Consider the following 19,864-nt stretch of genomic DNA (forward strand, 5'->3'; position numbering starts at 1 on the left):
TCAAAAGCATATGGAAGTGATTGTTGATAAATCAAAATAAATTAATTTTTTAAAAATGGCAGTTAGAGCCAACAGAAAAGCTGCTGGGCTACTCTTTGGGCAGTGACTCAGGGGTGAAGAGGATAGAGCTGGCAGTAATATGAGGTTCATAGATATGCAATCACCCCATGGGCCTCTCCCAAGCTCACCAGAGGCAGAGAATAGTAAAAGGGGCAGGCCCTTAATAAAAGGATTTGTTCTGTAAAACTTGGACTCAGTCAAAAGGCCGTACCCAACGACCTACAAGGTCACATGTGGCCTTGAAGCCAAAGGTTCTCCACCCTGGGTTAGGTTTTCTCTCCCCATTCAAGGCTTTCCTTATGGTCTCTTTGTATCAGAATGGTGGATCTCCACAAAGTCCCCTCCTAATTCCTCCTCCTGGTATAGAGATGACCCCAGGTCCTAGAAGACTAGGTCAGTGAAGTATGAGCTCTGATAGCTCCTTTGTTCTGGGAAGGTTCTGAGTGTGGTTCTAGCCACTGGGAGATTCCTGAGAACCAACCTGAGTTCACAGGCTAAAACATCAACAATCCACTAGCCATGTGGATGCTGCCATGGAGACCCAGGAAACCAAGGAAATATCCAGTGTCTCCCTCATCCCATGTCCTCGTGATAGCGGCTGAAGAAGCTCAGAGGTGGTCAGAGCAGGATCATAAATGGCAATCAGGCGCTTAGTCCCAATGAGGGGATGGAGTTCATCTTGTCTAAGTAACCAGCACGCGGATCACGGCAAGGCTCGAATGGTAACAATCTTGACTAAGTTGCAGCTTAATAGAAGAATGGCTTGGAGGTTCTCCTTGGGAGAAACAAATGAAACAAATGTTTCTGTGCCTCCAACGGTAACAAGAAACATCGTTTCATGGGACATTTGATTGTCTCATGCCACAGTCAGTTAGCCAACCAAGATTTTATTAAATGTCTACTAGGTGGCACAGCGAAAAAGCGCTGGGCCAGGAGTCAGGAAGACCCGAGTTCAAACCGGGCCTCAGACACTTCCTAGCTTGGGTAATTCACTTAACCTTGTTTGCCTCAGTTTCCTCATCTGCAAAATAGGCTGGAAAAGGAAGAAACCATTCCAGCATGAGTCCGACATGGTTGAAAATGACTAAAAAAACCACAACAGAGTGCCAGGAATTGTGCTAAGCACTGAGGATGCAAAGAAAGGCCAAAAAAAAAAGTCTTTGTGTTCAGGGCCAGTCTCAAAAGGAAGACATATGCATACAAATAATTGGGCATAGTCTCAGAGGGATGTGACAGTCTTATCTTGTTTGAGGATATGCATAGCGCGTCTTGTTTTAAGGAAGAGTCAGAAGGCCAGAGTCACCAGATGGAAGATTATGTGCTAGGGAGAAAGGTGTAAGAAGACTGGAAAGGTAGGAAGGGGTTGGGTTATGAAGGGCTTTGAACATTAAACAGAACATTTTGTATTTGATCTTGATGGTGGTAGGGAGCCACTGGAGATTACTGAGGGAGAGAGGGGGGATCATCAGACCTGTGCTTTAGGATAAATTGGAGTGGGAACAGACTTGAGGCAGGGAGATTACCCAGGAGGCTTCTGCAGTAGCCCAGGCATGAAGTGATGAAGGCTTACACCAGGGTGGATGCAGTGTCAGGGACAAAGAGGAATACCTGATTTGTTAGGAAGACTCGATGACTGACTGGCAATGGGGGGGGTAAGATCGCCTGCACGACTGGGAGGATGGTGGGGAAGTTAGGCCAGCATTTTCCAAAAGTCCGTGAGGAAACTTGCAGTGTTTGTGCCAACAGGCAGCAGAGGGTGAGGATGTCACATAGTCTAAGAAGATACTGAGAAGAACATCCAAATTAAATCAAGAAAACCTTTTAGATTTACGGACTTTTTAGGCTTTCTTGAAATGGAAATTTACTGCCGCATATTCTGAATCCTCTCAAGTTCTGCTGTGTACCTGGCAATGCTTTATTTTTCTTTTCTTATTTTGTATTTAAGTTTTAATATTTAAGTTTACATTTATTTTTCTTTTCTTATTGTATATTTAAGTTTTTGTACTGAAGTTTAAAATAAATAAATTTTAAAAAATTTAGTGACTGTGGTGCAAAGGTAGGCATAGAGAAGGGATAGTGGAAACCTACATAAAGCGCTATGCAAGCTTTATAATATTATAGGAAGATTACCTACTATTAGCTACTAAGGATCGTCTGAACTTAGGATCATAGAAGCAGAGCTGGAAGAGACCTCGGAGGTCATCTGGTCCAATCCTCTCCTTTTACAGATGAGGACTCCAGGATCCAGGAAAGCAGGGGTGAGGAGCAAGAAAACAAAAGAGGCCAAAGGCTTGTAGACTTTGAGGCCTTGCATCTGTACTTATGAACTTTTTCCTTAAGAGTTGAGAGGTGCTGAACCAAGTAACGTCACAAAAATGGAATAAGTTATTTTAACAAGAAACAATTGGTAGCTAAAATAGGAAACATCAGGCTTTCTACAATCAGATTATTGACTTCAGCTAGATCAAAAATCAGTATTTAATTGGAAGAATAGAAATATGGGAGGAGGGTAACAGTTAAGGCAACTCTGACCTTAACCACGAAACAAAACATTGATGACAAAATCTGGGAAGTGGATAAAAGAACATCCATCAAATTAATTTTCCTACCATTTCCTAAGCAAGTTTAAGTGAATTATCATGCCAAGGAGACCGTGACAACCTAGACACCACTTTGTCTGGCAAAGATGATCTCCTGACAAGCAAAGAGACATGCCAGCCAACATCAACTCCACTTCAAATATAAACAAGTTGATGGTAGAAGATTATGAAAAGTATTATTTCACAAAACACCGAGTACAATGCAGGGAATGACATGGCAACAGAAAGTGAGTCACTTAATTCAGATCATCCTGTAGCCATTTATGGGTGAACATGGAAGGAGCACAAACAGAAAAAAATGGAAAACATCTGTGGATTTCTACAATACATTCTCTTTACCAATGCCAGTGAAGCCACCCATCTTTTGGACTACAAAGCATCACAGGGCCTTACTGCTGCAGGTGGAAGTAGATATAGTACTACAGAAAACAAAGATGGGCAGATTACCTGAACTGAAATAAATCTGCAGAGAGGAGGTCTGTGCTGGACGTGACACAGTTTTGAGGATGTCGAAGGATTGAGTCTTGAGAATTCTAGAAGGTTCAAAATACTTGGACAAAGATTACAGACCCTATCATTACACAAGTGTCTGCGACCAGATTTGAACTAAGATCTTCCTGATTCAGACCTGGTGCTCTACCCACTGTACCACCTAGCTGTCCCATAGCAGCATTATGGTCATTAGAAGCCCAATTTCCCAAAGAAGGGATGGCCATAATTACCCACTTATATGGCTACTTTACCATCTCTACAGAAAATCCTCATTAGAATAATATACATGTCCACTGAGGGCATCCTTGACAAAGGTATAAGAAGGGAACAGGCAGGCTTTCACAAATGATGTTCTACAGCAATCACACCTTTAGAATCGCACAATTGACTCAAAGGTGTAAAGAATACAAGATTCTATTGTACTTCTTTGCTGTCTATAGAAGATGGAATAAAGCATCACTTTAAAGGCTCACCCCCACAATATGTCTCCTGTTCATATGTTAAAATTGTATAAGAATAGAATAGAATAACAGAGGTGACTTTAAGGACCCTGTGATCATTGATATCAAATATGTGTAAAGCAGGGAGACGCTTGCCACTGTCATGTATGATGTCCAGCAGAGTCCAAAGGTAAAGATCCCCCTAGAGAAGGCGAGGTCCTCTAGACGCTCTTGTTTTGAGGATGATATTGTGCTTGTATTATCAAACTTCAGAACACTGTAGTGTCTCCTAAATGAGATACTTAATCACTCAAAAGTTTTTTCTTACAATCCACATAAAAACCCAAGTGGATGAAGAATGCCTATTGCCCAAACTGGGATATATAGTTAGAAGTGACAACCCACAAAGCTAGTCTGTGTGTGGATTGGCTAGATACTCCTAATGGTAAGGATCCATCTGAAGGTGGCCCAGAATTAAATAGAATAAGCTGAGTTTTCTTTGGGAAATTGTGCTTCTGATGACCATGATGCTGCTATGGGGCCCAACACACTGCAAAATGGTGGAGAAGGTACCTCTGTACCTTCTGTAGAATGTCTTGGACCTGCTCATCTGACACCCCCAGAATGGACTTGTTCTCAAAATCTATAATCCCCCTGGTATTACTAGGAAGACTTTCTGTGTATGAAGAAAACAGGCTGTTCCCAAGGGCCTTCTTTGTGAAATATAATGGGATAATTGTAGGTAGTAGGGAGCCTCTTTGTACCAGGCCCAGCTCACTGTTCAAATTTTCAAATACAAGTGGTAAATGATCTCCCTCAATGTCGTATATTGTGTCCCATCATTTTTGCAAATGTGTTTTAAATGTGACTTCAAGCTGCTAAATAATAGCTCTTTAGAATGGGGTGGGGGTTAGGTATGGTGGTGACTCATGTAGAATTATACTGAAAGGATTGAGAAGCAGCCTGGAGCACTGGGAAGGGTACTATATTTGGAGTCAGAAAATCTGGCTTCAAATCCTGACTCTTTCACTTACTATCTGTGATCCTGACCTCTCTTATTTAACCTCTCTGGGCCTCAGTTTCCTTTTCTGTAAAATAAGAAGTTGGACTCAATGACCTGTAAGGCCCTAAATCTATGATCTCCTTACACACAACAGAGAGGCTTGTGATGGTTAATGTCATTTCAATTCCTTCTTGAGGACACAGCTTTCCCAGAATTGGCCAAACGCAGACAGGCATCAATTACAAAGATAACCTGAACACTTCTGGTGAAATTGAGAAGGGTGGTGATCGTAAAAGCAGACTTGTGAGATGTCCCCCAAATACTCTAAGTACAACTAAGATTCCCTGCTTGGATTAAAGATTAAAAGCAGATAACAGTTAGCTCATGGGGTCTAACTACCCACACTAAAAAAAAAAAAAGGTCCACAAACCACGTATAAGGCTGATTATGAATGTGCACCGTGAGTAGTACAAAGGTGGCCATGGGGTCAGGAAAACCTAGGCTCAGTCTGTAGCTGACATACACACGTATGAACAAAGCCAAGTACTCTCCCAGGCTCAAGCAACCTCTTTAGTCTGAATGTCACAGAAGAGTTGCTGATCTGAATTGAGAGGAAGTTCCATACCAAGAATTCTCTTTACTGATGAAAACACACCCAGACCCAAGAGCGAGGCAGTCCTTTGGTCAGTCAGTGAGTCTTTCCATTTGCACTCCTTAGGCAGGTGCTGCAGGTGGACAGTGAGCTGAGCCTGGTACAAAGACGGGGAGCACAGAGGGCAGTACTGCAGTGCAATGCTTTTAAGGATCAGACTACTTCTGCCGCTGCAAAAGCACATCGCCATGATGCTTTCTATCTCAGAAGCAGCACTCTTGCAGGTGACTCAGAGATACTAAAAATGCATAGTAGTTGTACGCAGGATACAGCATATCACCAACAATCTGAATCGCTGGGTTCCTTCAAAGCTCCCTGAGTGCCAGCTTTTACGACAAGTTTTCCTGATCCCAACTGCTAGTGATCTCTCCCCAAATTGTCTTGCATTTTGCATATATTTACACGTATTTGCATATTGGCTCACCTAATGAAATGTAAGCTTCCTCAGGGCAGGAATTGTTTCACTGGTCTTTGTATTCCCAGATACCCTGCAGAAAGCCTGGCAGACACATACTCATCCCTTCACCAGGAGTATTTGCAGAAGCTGCCTGTGTGTCTGCTGGCCATAAATCTCCCCCCCTACTCAGTCCATCCTCCATTCTGCTGCCCAAATGATTTTCCTAAAACGCAGGAAATTCTGCCATGTCCCTCCAGTCTATAAACTCCAGTGACTCCCTATTACCTTCAGGATCAAATAAAAAGCCCTATTTGGCTTTCAAAGCAATTCACATCTTGGCCCCTCTTCCCCTTTCAATTGCCCAGTCTTTCGATCCAATGGTGTTTAGCCATTAGCCACCCTTCTTGCTGGTCCATGCACCAAACACTCCATCTAGGTACCAATGCTGTGGCTTTTCACAGGCCTGGAAGGTTCTCCCTCCTGACCTCCACCTCCTGGCTTGCTTCAAGAATCTGCTTACACCCTACTCTAGGCGAGAGGTTTTTTCCTACTGTTCTTCTTCTTCCGAGCCCTCCTGCCTTTGCCCTGGGATCACCTCCTGTTCACACCGTGTCTATTTTTTCTGCATGTAGCTGTTTGTATGTCACATCCCTCATGACAATGCGAGCTCCTGCAGGGACAGGGGCTGGGTTTTGTTCTTTCTTTGTATCCCTAGTGTTTTGCACAGTGCCCAGCCTGCAAGTATCTGGTGATGGACTGAATTTAAAAGCATATAGATCCATTAAAAAAATATTCTGGAAATATATTTGACATACTTGATATTTAACTTGTTCTTTAGTATGAAAACATAAGACGGACAAGCACTTACAGTAGCAAAAGGAAGGCCTCTGGCATATGGAGCAGATGCTCCATAAAGGATCGATCCATCAACAAACATTTATTAATTGCCTACTACGTGCCAGGCACTGTGGTAAGGGCTGGGATTTACAGAAAGACATGTATAAGATATGCAACTAGATAAGAAAGGGTGGGAACTAAAAATTTTTTTTAAATGAATATTAGAAAGGTTTTATATGTAGTTGGGAATATTAAATTTTAAAAAGCAAAAAAAAAAAGCAAGAAGCAGAGGTTCCAAGATATGAAAGTGAAGACAGAGATCATAGACATGGCTAGAATGCAAAAGGTGTAGACGGAGGCAAGAGAATGTTATGTACAGGGAACAGAAAACAGACCAGGTTGGCTGAAGGAAAGCATATGGGACAGGAAGTAATGTGTTATCAGTCTGTGAAAATAGGCTACAGGAAGAGGATGAAGGGCTTTAAGAACCTAAAGGAGGCATTTATATTTTAGCCTAAAACATCTTGAGCAGAAAAATGGCATTCCTCTAACAGACCTAGTCCATGTGAAGCACAACAGGTTTTATAACATCCTCTTTGAATATAAGGGTCAATGAGGAAAAGGTGAAAGTGAGAAACACCCATAAATTTTAATAAATTTAATTAACTCATCCCCCTCTAAAAAAAAGGGTACATCCATTTGTAGCAGAACCAATGGTGGGAGTACTTATCCCAATAAAAGCATACAATGATCCATTCAAGTTTTGAAATATATTTGATTAACTCATTCTTCAGTATGTGAACACATATGGCAATTATTTTAATAACAAATATATGTGATTACCCTACACTTACTGCTATATGTGAGACTAATTGCTCTAAAGACATCAGTAAGTGCCTGGGTTTGGAAAACTACAAAACTACAAATGTAGCCAACTGCTTGTTAGATGCCATCTGGACTAATGCCTTGGGGTTCTCAGTTGAACTATTACATCCACAATTTATAAATGACTTCCTTTCCAGTCTGGGATCTCCATTCTGTTCTGGTTCATGGCAATTGGTATTGAAGTCAGACTGATGACAACTTCAACAAACTCGTAAGGCAACCAAAATGGCAGAGCTTTAGTTCTAGTTCTGAATGTCAGCACTCACTGACTGGAGACCACTTCTCCTTTGTGTCCAGTGCTGGTAATGAAGGAAAAAGAAGAAACATGAAGGAATGCATTCATTGCTTCCTTGGTAAATATACAGACTCTAAAGTTTGCTAGACATTTGCTTTATTTATGGTGTTCTAATGCCTCTTTTGATTGAGTAAAGTACTTCTACTCTCCCTCTCTGCTAAATAAACATGACTGAAAATGTTACAAAGAATTTTTCAAGCATCCAGTCAACATCGCATTAAAGTCTTCCCAAACCTTGTAACATGCAGGTGATCCTGGCTTCTCAAAAAGGCAGTATGGCATACTGGATAGAATGCTGGATTTGGGAGTCTGGAAGCCCTAGGTTCAATTCCTGCCTCTCAAAGACACTTAACCACGTGGCCATGACAAGTCACTTTACCTGAATCTTAATTTCCTCACCTGTAAAATGAGGATAATACACATAGTACCTATACTCTCACAGGATTGCTGCGAGACTAAAATGAGAGGCCTGTAAAGCATTTTGCAAACTCTAAAGTGCTATGGAAATGTCAGTGATGATGATGATGATGATGATGATGATGATGATGATGTTATGCCAGCAGGGCACAAACTTTGGCAGGTTCTACCAAACTGGAAAGGTGCCAAGTACAGGCCTGGTAATAGGTGCTGTCTATCATCTAAGGATCAGCCAACCAGCCTACCAGATTTTGGACTTAGCATACTGGCCACAAAGCGGTGATTTTTTGGCCACAGCAAGCAATAAAAACCATCAATCACATCATGGAAGAGTTGTGCCTTCATTGATGGAATTAGTTCTTGTAATGATAAAACCAAGGAGGTTTTGAATATTTTAAGTGCCAATGCTGCTGCTGAATGGAAAAGGAAGTGGGCCAGCTGATAACAGCTCAATAGCCCAAGCACTGTGTTGGGATCCAGGTAACATTAAAGGATCAAGAGGAGGACCTTCAGCATGTTGGGTTGATTCTCTGTGGATGGCTTATGGAAGGTCTTCAATAATAATCATACAGGATAAGGGGATAAGGCTGGGCTGCAATCTGCACTGGGGAGGAAGTCCCTGCATTGATTAGATAACAAATCCAAAGCACAGAGGTATACCAAAGCTATTATCATTTTGTGTGGCTTTTGTAATGGTCTGAACCTGTTCCTTTTCAGTTGGGCTAGCCCCATGGGATGCTAATTAGGGCATTCGAGGAAGTAATTCCATGCCTCTGAGAAGACCTTTAAGGCAAAGTATAGTGTAACTACAGCCACATGAAAATGAAGATGACTCACTGAATTGACTGAGGCTTTTCATGAGCTGGTAAGCTAAATGAAAAACTGACATCAGGATGCCCTGTATCAAGTAGCCAGTGAGGTATTGTGAGTAGTATCAGCATTGCCATTTTCTTGTAACTTCCACAAGAAAGAACACTATTCACTCTAAACACATAAAGATGTAGATTAGATTGGGTTCTCTAATGTTAGAAGAATGCTGGACAAAACTCCCCCACTCCTAACCTGGGCTGTGCCCCCCGAACAAACTCCCCACCCCCAGCTTATTTTGCACTGTCTTCTCCAAATATTCCTTGTGGAACAAGGTTTCTTTGTGAAAAATGCTTGTCTCTGATTGAGGCTGGATGTGGAACACAGGGCTATTGATTTTTCTGCGGCTTCTCTTCCGCCCCTTTAGCAAATCTGAGCAGGCAGGACAGTGAAGAGTCTAGGGCACTAACAAAGAGGGGAAACAACTCTGAGACAAGGCTGTGAACCTACCAGACAAAGGAGGGAGCCCAGAGTGTTTTTATCAGGTGCTCACTAGACTAGCCCACTGTGCTCCTTCTTCCAGCCTCCACCTTTTTGTCCCGGTTCAGTGCTTTCAGATGCCCTGGAAAGACTCCCACCCAACTGGAGTTCAGCAAGGTCCCCAGTGTTCGCTGACTGGCTGCTCTGCTGGGCAGCTAGTTCTAGTAGCCAATCAGATTCTTGTAGGCACTCTCAGCATCTTCTGGAGCTCTGGCCTCACTCCAAAGGCTGCTAAAAATGACCAACGTGCCCACGGTCCCACTTCCCCAAGCCTAAAAGAAGAATCCTGATTGGATCTTGGTTTTTGTGGCACTCACAGAGGGAGCCCAGAGTCTTTAGGGAACAATAGAAGCGGCTTCAATTTTTGTTCCTAGTGACATTTAAAAACGGGAAAAAAGGAAAAATAAGAAAGCTCCAGTACGAGGAAACCAATACCCATTTCCTACCTTCTGTGTGGTAGATGTTTAGTAGAGAGCTGGTTTTCTACCTGAATTTTCTCTTAACAACACCCCCCCCCCCATTCCATGAATGCTTCCACAGAAAACAGTTGACTTCAGTCTAGGCTTAAGCGTCTCACATTTGGCCATCTTTTTTTCATAAAGTCTGACAGAATTTGCCTCTTTTTACCTTGCCTGGGCCTTTAACAATTCTGGATCTATGATAAAGAAGGTTAGTTTTATTTCTCATATTTGCAGGTTGAACCTGAACCATTTGGTATGCTTATATGCTAGGCTGCTTGGAAAAAAATGAAAGCAGGCCCTTAGTATGCCATCATTCACTACAGAACTGCTGTTTGTTAGGGGAGAAGCTTCTCTTGAACTGTAACCAAAGATGAAAACGATGTCAGTAGTTTAGAACTGTGATGCACGAGTAAGGCAGTCTTGATAGACCATGTATTTGAATTGGCGATGGAATCCACTGCCTTTCAACCTTGGGTTAGGGACACAGGTAAGCAGTGTCTTCCATTTTGTTTCAGTGTTTCTGAAAGGGAGAAAGCTACACAGGGTTGGAAGATTCTAGTCTCTGAGCTCCTTATTACTTCTAGAGACAAAGCCAAACTACTCTGTTAGGTATTTAGAGCTCTCTCTAAGCTTGCTCCAACCTATCTTTCCAGCCTCGTTATACACTGCCACCAGTCATGCAGTCTTATGTCAGCCGAATTGGTGCTTCCTCAAACAGGCCACTCATCTCCTGGGTCCTGGGCTTTGCACAGGCTGTACCCCCTGATTGAAATGCATTCCTCATCTGTCTTTCAGATTGCTAGTTGTCTTCAAAGCTTACTTCAAGCTCTATCTTCCACCTGAGGCCCTTCCTGATGCACCTTACTAAGACCTCCCCCCTCCTTCTAAAATTTCCTCGCATTTATTTTGCACAGGAGAGGCAATGCTGCGTAGTGCATAGACACCTGACCTCAAAGAACTAATTCAAGCTCTGCTCTGACACATCCTGGCTGGGGGACCACTCTCACTTGCTTCTAGGCAACTCTTGAAGACTGTCAGTTTCAGAGAAGGTGCCTACCCATCAACACTGGTAGCTGAAGTGAGTTACCTAGGGTCCACAGCCAGAACCACAGTAAATGTAATTGGGAAATGTTTGACAAAATAAATAGAAATACAATAAATAACAAAATAGATAAAAACACAAAAATATGACCAACACAGAGCATGTTAATTCATAGTTTTCTAAGTCAATATTCCCTTGGGGTTTGACACCACTAACCTAGAGCAATCAAATTACAGGTGTAGTCCCTCTCCCCCATCCTATATTTAGTTACATGCACGACACCAGGGTAAAGACGGTTTGATTTTTGTTTCCCCAGGAACTAGCACTGTGCCTGACACACAGTAGCAGGTGCTTAATAAATGCTTGCGGAGTTAGCCTCCCTTTTGTACATATTTCATTACCATCAGAGTCACTTTAGACAGGTAGAACATCATCTTTTCTTTTAACTTCGACATTTTAATAAAAACACCCCACCTCTGTAGAAAGGAACTCATCCAGAGCAGGGAGGATGAGCATCTTCATTGAAATTAAGTGTGTCTCAGAAACAGTGTCTTCCTCAGGGACCAGGACTAGAACTGTGGTGTCACTGACACCCAGAGCTGCAGGGTGAAGGCAGGTCAGTGGCCTCTCTACAGCACAGAGGCTTCGAGCTGCTGCAGCTCTGAGAAGAGGCGCCCAGCAAGTGTGTGCCAGAGATTAATCAGTCAATCAATCAACATCTATCAGGTGCCAACTGTGCCAAACACTGTGCTAGATTGGGCTTGAAGCCAGGTCTTCATTTCGCACGTAGTAGGCACTTAGATCTACTGACTTCAACTGAAAATAAAATGCTGAGAAAAAAGTTTTACTCAAGACACGAACACGGGATTTAACAGCTTCCCACAAGTGCCAGGTCACTTTCCTTATGGTAGGCTCTGGGATTTACTGGGATTCTGCAGAAATTTGCACAAGTCCTTACATTACAACTCCTACATATGTAAGATTTACAAAGCACTTTTCCCACAATAATCATTTATTTATTTATTTGTTTGTTTGTTTGTTTTGGTGAGACAAATGGGGTTAAGTGACTTGTCCAGAGTCACACAGCTAGTGTTATATGTCTGAGGCCGCATTTGAACTCAGATGCTCCTGACTCCCGGGCCTGCGCTCCATCCACTGCGCCCCTTAGCTGCCCTCTCCGTAATAATCTTAAAAGGTAAAGATGCATAAGCATTATAATCCTCATTTTCCACATGAGGAAACTGCAGGCACTGAGAAGTGAAGTGGCTCTCTCACAGTCTAACAGCTACCAAGTGTGGGAGCTCAGGTTTGAACCAGAATCTTCTAACCCCAAGTCTAATAGTCCTTCCACTCAAACACTGTGCCTTGTGTCACGGCCACAAGAGATCAAAAGTGTTGCTGCGGACCAAGGAAAGCTCAAGAGTTTGTAATGGGATCAAATCAAGGGAAGGAATCAGTAATTGTTTGTAGGGAATAGAGAGAGAAAAATTGATGGAAAAAAGCCAAAACATTTATTTAAAGTTCATGTAAAATTTACGTATAAACTGTATCAAGTGGCTTGCCTTCTCAATGGGGGTGAGCGGGGAGACAGGGAGAGAATCTGGAACCCAAAGTTTTAAAAACAAATGTTAAAAATTGTTTATACATGCAACTGGGAAATAAGATATACAGGCAATGGGGTACAGAAATCTATCTTGCCCCACAGGAAAACAGAAGGAGAAGAGGATGGGGGGGGTGGTGATAGAAGGGAGGGCAGATTAGAGGAAGGGGTATTCAGAATGCACGCAGGCCGTCTTGGGGTGGGGGGAGGGGCCAGGTGGGGAGAAAATTTGGAACTCAAAATCTTGTGGAAGCGACTGTTGAAAACTAAAAATAGGGGCGGCTAGGTGGCACAGTAGATAGAGCACTGGCCCTGAAATCAGGAGGACCTGAGTTCAAATGCAGCCTCAGACCAAACACTTGACACTTACTAGCTGTGTGACCCTGGGCAAGTCACTTAACCCCAACTGCCTTAAAAAAACCCCAAAAAACTAAAAATAAACATTAAGGGAAAAAATAAAATAGAAAAAAAGAAAAAAAATTAAGTTCATGTAAAATTTGGTCAGGTGACAAGTGAAGATAGATAAAAATAAAGTCACTACTGCATTAATCATGCTAGACTGACTGGTTTTGACAGGAGAACTTCAATAGTTGGGTCAGGCATTATTTGCTCATGTTTAATAAAATCAGCATCAAAGCAACGAGCAGCTTTTTTCCCATCAACTATGGCATATTTCTTAAAGGGACCATCAGAGAGAATTGCCATTGGCCGCAGCAGGAAGACTTGCTTTTAAAAGATGTACAATGTCTTCCATGACATCCTTATTGAACGGATCACAACTATTGACCCAATACAGGGTCAGCACTGCCTCTGTTACTTCTTGTTCTGAGAACTGTGCAGAGCAGGGGAGTCCAAGTCACGTGGAACCAGGTTAGTTTAAAATAGAAAATAAATAACATAAGGATCCCTGAAGGCACATACTGACTTCAAAAACCACATTAACATGATCTATGTTTTACCGTATTTTTATTTGTTTTGTTAAATTTTTCCCAACTTCATTTGAAACTGGTCCCAGGCTTGGCAGCGTTGTGGGCTACCTGCCTGTCGGCTGCTGTGTGCCTTGACGCCTCTGGGGTAGAACACTGAGGCTCCAAATCTGACAGAGTCGGAACTGGAACTCAGGTTCTGTTGGCTCTGAGGCTGGCTCTCTGCTAAACTAGGCCATGCTGCCTCTTATGCTCCAATAAGCTTTGAAACAACAACAACAACAAATAAACCTAATAAATTAATGAAGTAGAACCAACAGGCAAGGTAATGTTGCAGTATTAAGATGAAACAAAATGACCAGCTGATGGGAGGGGGCTGGTTTTCAGGGAAATGTTCAGCACTTCAGATTTAGAGATCCTTTTCATCACTTCCTACAAAGCTGTATTTAAAATAACCATCTTGGCTCTTCCAAGTCAAGGCAGCCCCATAAAAGAAGAGTCAGACTGCAGAGACCGCCTCTGCAGCTTGCTTGCAGCCGAGGCCCATCACTGTCACTGTACAACCATGCGTAGGATCCTCGTTTCTAGACTGGGAAGACAGCATTTTCTCCCCAATTTCAAGCGTTTGCAGAGAACTTTGGTTTCAAACAGGAAAAGCACAAAGGCTTAACCAGGAAATATAGAAACAGTTATTTTTAATTTAAGTGGAGAAGAGGAAATAGGATCACTGTGCTCTGGCCTGAAATTCAGGCTTCTAGCTTTAGTCTTACAAGATAGAATGAAAAAGAACAATTTTTACAAAATTCCCCTCCTGGGGGCAGCTAGGTGCTGCAGTGGATAGAGCACCAGCCCTGGAGTCACGAAGACTGGAGTTCAAATTTAGCCTCAGACACATGACACTTACTAGCTGCGTGACCCTGGGCAGGTAAGTCACTTAACCCCATTGCCAGGCCAAAAAAAAAAATCCCCTCCACCCCCTTCTAGAAAACATTCTGCTTTTAAAATCCAGACGGAAAGCTTAGATCTTTTTGAATTCCAAAGATGATGCAACTGTCCTATTTGAAAGCACTAGAGTGAGCTCGTCCTATTTAAAGCATCTAACAGTAGCCTTGTGACATACTGACTCAAGTATCATAACAGAACTAAAGCTCATCTCAAAATACAATACTATTTTGAAAGCCTTATAAATGCTAAAAACACTTTACTTTTCTCACACCATCTTTCTTCTGAAGATCTCAATGCACTTTTTATACCCATTATCTCATTTCCTCATATAAATAAGGAAACCGAGAGACAACTACCACGTTACGGCAGTTACATCGCTTCGAATGGCTGTGGATGTTGCATTTTTTTTTTTTTGCACCTAAATTCATCCTTCCTGAAGGACCCACAGTTAATTAGTGTTTACTTTTTAGCATAACTCCAAGCTATTAAATTCTCTTAATGGCCAAATCTAATGTTCTTTTCTCAATTCTCTTTCTCTGCATCCATTGACACTCTTGATTATCCCCTTTTTCCTTTCTTTTTTTTTTTTGGTGAGGTAATCTGAGTTAAGTGACTTGCCCAGGGTCGCACAGCTAGTGTTAAGCGTTTGATGCCAAACTTGAACTCAGGTCCTCCTGACTCCAAGGTGGGAGCTCTATCCACTGCGCCATCTAGCTGCCCCTACCACCTTTTTTCCCCTGATACTCTTTTCTCTCTAAGCTTTAATGACACAGGTCTCTCCTGGTTCTCTCCTCCTACCTGTCTGGCTGATCCTTCTCAGTCCCCTTTCCAGGCCCCATCTAAGGCTCTATCCTGGGCTCTCTCCTCTTCTCTCTGTACTATTTTGTTTGGTGATCTCATTAGCTCCCATGGGCTCAAGGATCATTTCTACATACAGGAACCTTGGTTCTATTTATCCAACTATCATCTCTCTTCTAACTTCCAGAGTCTTGCATGTCCAACTGTCTCCTGGACATCTTGAACTGTCCCTTGAACATTTAAAACTCAACATTTCCAAAATTGAACTCATTAGCTTTTTTACCAAGCCTTCCTTTCTAATTTTCCTATTATTATTGAGGACACCACCACTGTACTGGAAACCTAGGTGTCATCCTTGATTCTTGACTATTTCTCAACCCCCACATAGCCACTCAGTGGCCAAGTTGTGTGACTGATTCTACCTTCATAACATTTCTTTTACATGCCTCCTTCTGTCCTGACACTATTACCACCCTGGGGTAGGTAGGCCCTCCATCACCTCATACTTTTGACTACTGGAACAGCCTGCTGGTTGGTTTACCAAACGCAAATCTCTCCCCACTCCAGTCTATCTTCAAGTCAGCTGTCAAATTAATTTTCTTTAATTGCAGATGTGACCATGTTATGTTCTCCACCCCCATTCAATAAATAGCAGTGGTGCCCTATTAATTCTGGGATCAAATATAATAACCTCTGTTTTGCTTTCAAAGCCCTTTCCTAGCTAATCCCTTCCTACCTTTCCAGGCTTCTTATACCTTCTAATCCTGTGACACTGGCCTCCTAGTTGTTCTTCATTCAAAACATTCTAATCCCAACTCTGCATTTTCACTGGCTGTTTGCCTTGCCTGGAATGATCTCCCTCCCTCACATTCTGCTTTCCTTCAAATCTCCCCCCAAAGCCCACTTTCTACAAGAAGCCTTTGCCAGTCTCCTTCATGATACACGATCCAAGTGAAGTGCCTTCACTCTGAGATTCTCCTCTGTACACAGGCATTGGCATGTTGTCTTCTTCTCCATTGGAACCTTGAAAGCAGTCACTGTTTTTGCCTTTCTTTGTATTCCCAGCACTTAACACAATAAATATTTAAGGAATGTTTGTTGACTTGTTGATGATTCTTTTCCCTCTTCTTCAATAAACAACTATTAGCCTATTTTCCTCAATCTCTTCATCTTATATCTCCCTCCACTTCTCGGTCACTCATTTTGTCTTTACTCAGTAATATCTTCTATCCCTGACAACCTCTATGTGAACAGTAGGAAGCTGGCCCACATGCACAGGTAGAATGACTACAGTATGACTGTTTATAGAACAAACCCAATCTGCAAAATAATTGGACAGTTTCATTGCTTTCTGTGTTGATCAGTTACCATATCTACATCTGTACTGTGTAAAGATCTCTCACTGTATTCAGTGTGAGTTCACATCTCTCATTTTTATTCCTTAAAAATAAGAATACTATGCAGGGCACACATATGTGTCCAGAAATAGAAGCAGACCAGTTATGGTAGCTAGAGTGAGGGCTAGCAAACAGATGCGTTGCCTGACTGCTGCACTGGTAGGTCTACAACACATTAAAAGAACCAGAAGTCCCCCTGGAGAACAGCGAGTGGATGCCCTCCAGAGGATTTACAGACATGGCTAAGAATTACAGGGGATGAAGAAGGTTTGAGGGCTTATAATCTGCACCAATGGAGGGAGTACTCGTGTCAAAGAAATCACTGGGTACCGAAGTAATCAAAAAGCTACTTAGGATGACTTTACCTTAAAAAAGTTTTACTGACCTTTTATTTTCTAAGTAATTTATGTCGATAATAATTTTCTATTACAATCCCCTCATATGGAACCCTCTCTTGAATGAAGAAAAACTGAAACAGACTCAGGCAGCAACCATACCCCTATTTCTCCACCCCCTCTACCAAGGGGAAAACTATATTTAACTAACTGCTTTCCTGGAAGAAGCTTATTCTCTGGGTTTTTAAAAGATCATACTGGAGGCATTTTCTTAGTAAAGGATCATCTTCACACCCCTATTTATCATTTGCTTAAATCTTTGGTGAGATCACAATTCAATGAGTATGAATTCAGTTGCTAAGGAGGTAATTACGATATCAAATATAAAGTATCATCCTTCTCACAGGATCACACAGGAAGACAAGACCACCAAGATCAGTGAAGTACGTGGTTTAAATACTAATTATAAGAAAAACTATGACATAAGAAATTACATGATTCATACTCACCCTGAAAATGTCATTTCCTTTCATATCTAAATTGTAGATGTCAATTTATAAATTTTATTTTTATTTTGGAGAGATGAGCCACCAAATGGCACAATTTGAATATGAAAATCAATGAAATCTTCCATTTAATAAGTATTTACTAAACGTGCATGGCATTGTGGATACAAAGACAAAAACCCAAGTTCTTACCTTCAATCTTATGTTCTACTGCATGCTAACTAACAGTACACTGTAGTAGACAGAACACTGGACCTGGCCCAAGAGATCTGTGTCATCATGGGCAAATTCACAACTTCCCAGTGTTTCCTTATCTGTAAGATGGGTGTAATAATCCTTTACCTCACTCTTCAGTTTAACATTTGCTCAACCTCACAGGGTTGTGAGAAAAGTACTTTGACGACCTTAAAAGTGACTTTATAAGTGAGTTACAGGCAACTGTGATATTTCAAAATAATGTGTAAGCTACCAATTTCCTAGATATTGCTTTAAGATGATCAAAGATCTTTCTCCAAAACTGGCCTACGTGAAGCCTTCAGACAAAGTAAAAGCCTTTCACTTTGGAAAACTTTATTTTGCAATAATAAAATTCTATTATTATATGCTAATCATCACTATGTAAAGCCACAAAACAGTGGTCACAAAATGAAGGTACAAACATCTTTAAGCCTTTCAGGCTTATTCTGTTTAGATCAAGCCATAGCACAGAAGTAACTTTTTACAAGCTTTTTTTCAAACTTCGTTGCAGCTATAGATGATGCAGAGGTAGAGGCACAGAGTACCTCTGACCTGGGACTCATGAGAAATGGGTTAAATGGAAAATTCAGTTAACATGACCATTATTTCTTGAATAAATTGGTTCACTAGGATGTTCAGTAAGATATTTTACTGGGTAAGGAGTCCTCTAAAATTTCACTGTAAAAAAAGAAAGAATTTTCTAGTAGAAACTGACCAGTTGCTGCACAAGAAACAACTATTACTAGCTCTTGCTGCAGTTAACCCACATTATAAACTTCATAAGCAACACAGGTTTTTGTCACAATAGCACATCTCCTGCTTTACTATCAAAGTAGTCTGTTAAGTCTTTTAGGAGTCAGTGATTTTGTCTCACTGTTGTATGACTGTATAATTGATGCTTATTGATGAAATGATATAGGATTCTGGACTCCAACAGAGGGTATTGGTTGTAAAGCTAATGGAAATGGGAGGTAAAACAACAAATCTTGTTGGTAGGATTTCAAACAAGCCCCTGCTTTGGAATAGCCTGAGTTCTGTTAAGAACAGATATAAATATAAATATAAATATAATATGTATTATATGTAATAATTATTATATGACACATAATATTAAAAGTAAACAACCTTAGAGAGTCAAGCAGTTAGTTTTGGCTGACTGGCACATACAGACAAAACTGCAGAGGGGATAGTTTATTTGAGTCAATAACATATTTCTATGGAAAAACCATATGTTGCTCACCTATAGATGTAGACAGTGCCTGATACGGGACAGACAACGAATAAATATTTGACTTGATGGATAACAAGACTACCACTTCTGGACAAGTGTGCCATTCACTGCTCAAACACAAAAAAAGGGAAGGTGTCTGACTCTAGTCTGGCTGGACAGCCTTCAGAAAAACAATATGTGAGGGATGTTTTAAAAAACAGTCCTATTTTTAGTACCTAAACCCAACAATTTCTATTGGAGGGAGATTGGTTTTCTCACTGGTCAAAAATACAGCACTAAAACAAACAGATTTTGCTGCTGACAAAAAAGCATAATGAAGAGTTCACCTAGCTCACAGTCATCTTTATTATGTGTAGATCTGTCAGCAGCAAAGCTTGATTATTTCGGTGCTGTATTGTGGCCATCAAACAAACCTGCCTTCATACTTATATAGTACCTATAAGATGAAAAGCCTGAGTTCTTGGATCAGCCCTGCTTCAGGCTCTCTGGGTGACTTTGCAAAATTATCTTCCTGTATGGCCCAGAATGCATGAAGGTCAGGCAAGCTCTTAGACCCCTCAAGATTCAGAGATCTGACCAAGGTGGTTTTTTTTGGTCCAGACCTGTTAATTTCATTAGTGTAGGGAACTCCAGGTGAGGAAACCCCATCTCCCTCCCTCCACCAGAAGATCAATTAACTTCTGCAAATCATAAGAGAATTCTGAGGCACTTAGGTAGTCTGAAGCAGAGGCAAGAAATGCCCCAAATCAGGCACACTGGACAAAGGCATCATGACTGTGGCCCAAAATGATAAACATACATATTAGGCCAATTTCTTTCATATATATATACACACATACATATTTACACATATACATGCACATATATTTATGTATAAACATACAGTACACACCCACATTAGAATGTGGGTTCCTTAAGAGCAGTGATCCTTATTTTTGTATTTAAATCCCCACTGTATTGG

At 41.4% G+C, this 19,864-nt stretch overlaps 1 protein-coding gene across 1 annotated transcript in view; it reads right to left on the reverse strand.

Moving 5' to 3' along the window:
- The window catches only part of MTRFR (mitochondrial translation release factor in rescue), a 28,248-nt gene that overhangs the window by 7,385 nt on the left and 999 nt on the right, over positions 1 to 19,864 (reverse strand). The gene's annotated exons all lie outside the window — the stretch shown is intronic.

The sequence above is a fragment of the Phascolarctos cinereus genome, unplaced genomic scaffold, assembly GCF_003287225.1.
Source record: "Phascolarctos cinereus isolate Bilbo 61053 unplaced genomic scaffold, phaCin_HiC Scaffold_4;HRSCAF=312, whole genome shotgun sequence".
NCBI classification, from domain to species: Eukaryota; Metazoa; Chordata; class Mammalia; order Diprotodontia; family Phascolarctidae; genus Phascolarctos; species Phascolarctos cinereus.